This window comes from Cervus canadensis, chromosome 23, assembly GCF_019320065.1.
Source record: "Cervus canadensis isolate Bull #8, Minnesota chromosome 23, ASM1932006v1, whole genome shotgun sequence".
Taxonomy (NCBI): Eukaryota; Metazoa; Chordata; class Mammalia; order Artiodactyla; family Cervidae; genus Cervus; species Cervus canadensis.
Genome location: NC_057408.1, coordinates 58,183,267 through 58,186,125, shown reverse-complemented (window position 1 = coordinate 58,186,125; position 2,859 = coordinate 58,183,267).

The following is a 2,859-nucleotide window of genomic DNA, read 5'->3' as shown; positions in this document are numbered from 1 at the left end:
ACATTCACCTAGAAAAGTGCACCAAAAAGGAAAAAATAGAACAGCATATTTTTTTCAGTGTTATCACCTGAATTTTCTCTGCCCACAATTGTAATACCTTATAACTTTACATTGATTTTTTTTTTATACTTTCAAAGTGCTTTCCTCACTTATACAACTTGAAGGTCAGATATTATTTATCTTACAGATGACATCATAGACACAACAAAACACAGGGTTGGTGACTAAAGATGCAGAACTGGGATCCAGACCTCCTGACCAGCCCAGCTCTTTATGCTGCACTAAAACATCTCTCTTAGTTAGCCCAGAGCATGAAAAGAGTCCTGACACTTCATCCCACCTGCACCAATTAAGAGTACAATAAAAAGCAGATGCTATAAAATTCATTATCTACCAATAGGATCAATTGGGTCAGGAAGATCCCCTGGAGAAGGAAATGGCAACCCACACTAGCATTCTGGCCAGGAGAATCCCCATGGACAGAGGAGCCTGGTGGGCTACAGTCCATGGGGTCAGAGAGTCGGACACGACTGAGCAACTAAGCAGCAGCAGCAATATGATCGATTAAACTTTTGATAGTTTAAACACTTTAAATAAATGATGTGATGCCCCATCTCCCTGATTAATTCATCAGCACTTTAGTTTCACCCGAGCAGTTACCCCCAGAGCACTCATCTTCACCACCATCTACAAGACTCCATCCCCATCAAAGGCCATACATGATCACTCCTCTAAGGAGGCGAATTCCATCAACAATCCTAAATGCAATTTGAAACTCATCTCTTGTCACTGGGTTATCAGACTGAATATTAACCAGAAATCCTTAGAATTAGTCATGCAAACCTTATATGCAGAACTAGAAGTACATCAGCCAGGTAAGAAGAAAACAAAATTGGTTTCCGCAACTCTATAAACTTGTAAAGAATTAGCTCTTTTCTTTTATGGTAAAGAAATATGCTTATTGCAAAACATGTAAAAAAAAAAAATCCGTTACTATCCTTTTACTAAATTATAACCTAAACCAGTGTTTTCCCACACCATTTTCTGTATCATACATTATAAGTTTACCTAACCCACCTTGATGAGATGAAGTTACACACCCATCTATAAAAAATGAGGAAAAGTACAGCAGTGAGGTGAAATATATAAATAGTAGCATATTGGTATGTCCATGGGGGACTCTGGAAAACCCAAGGTCAAACAATAGTTATATTTCAACTTCTTAATGTGATTCTTCTTTGAAACAATTAGTTCTAAACCAAGAAAGAAAGATGGTATTCTTATCCTGAATGTTAGTGAAATTATTAGCTTCAATTAGTTAAGATTTGATTTGGAAAAGACCTCAAGAGACCTAAATTTTTAGCCAAGTCACTATTTCACTCTTAGGGAAATTTGAGTCTGCAGGGGTTATATGATTTAAATTACCACCAGTTGCCAAAGTAATCCAAATATACTTCCTGTAACACAAGCTTTCCAGATCCTCTGTTTTAGCCATGTTACCTAGTTCTCACTGGATTTCAACAGTTAAGATAAGCAGTAGCTTACTTAATCCCAATGGGAAATAGAAAATAACACACAGCACAAAAATATCTGTATTTGATAAAGATGTTGATGTTTAACAATAATTACTTGAAAATATAGAATTCTCGACGAAACTTTTAAGAGACCAGATTTTCAGGTTGTTTAAGGTAAAGAGACATAATCCATTTTCAGACTTGTCATACCTTACTGATAAAACGAAGCTAAACTATTTTTTTCAAACCTCTGTTAATATCTTTATACAAAAAAAAAAAATGGCCCTTTCTTTTTACTCCAAAAACCTTGTCTTTTCCCCTAACGTACACAGATAAAAGGTGGAACTGCCCTCAGGTCTAGAATTTTTCTCTGACCCTGTGAAAGGCTCATTTCTTTTCCAAACTCAACATGTAACCAGCACACATATGGTTTGCCTTTTAATTAAATTGAGCAATGAATGAACCACCTTCTAGTTATCTTTTAAATTCTTACCTTGGTGATTTTTGTGCAAGGTTACAGGTATAGCTGTATTTTCTTTTTTTTTTTTTTAATTTTTTTATTAGTTGGAGGCTAATTACTTCACAACATTTCAGTGGGTTTTGTCATACATTGATATGAATCAGCCATAGATTTACACTTATTCCCCATCCCGATCCCCCCTCCCACCTCCCTCTCCACCCGATTCCTCTGGGTCTTCCCAGTGTACCAGGCCCGAGCACTTGTCTCATGCATCCCACCTGGGCTGGTGATCTGTTTCACCATAGATAGTATACATGCTGTTCTTTTTGAAACATCCCACCCTCAACCCTTCTCCCACAGGATTCAAAAGTCTGTTTCTGTATTTCTGTGTCTCTTTTTTTTTTTTTTTTATAGGGTTATCATTACCATCTTTCTAAATTCCATATATATGTGTTAGTATTCTGTATTGGTCTTTATCTTTCTGGCTTACTTCACTCTGTATAATGGGCTCCAGTTTCATCCATCTCATTAGAACTGATTCAAATGAATTCTTTTTAATGGCTGAGTAATATTCCATCGTGTATATGTACCACAGCTTCCTTATCCATTCATCTGCTGATGGGCATCTAGGTTGCTTCCATGTCCTGGCTATTATAAACAGTGCTGCGATGAACATTGGGGTGCATGTGTCTCTTTGAGATCTGGTTTCCTCAGTGTGTATGCCCAGAAGTGGATTGCTGGGTCATATGGCAGTTCATTATTTCCAGTTTTTTAAGGAATCTCCACACTGTTTTCCATAGTGGCTGTACTAGTTTGCATTCCCACCAACAGTGTAAGAGGGTTCCCTTTTCTCCACACCCTCTCCAGCATTTATTGCTTGTAGAC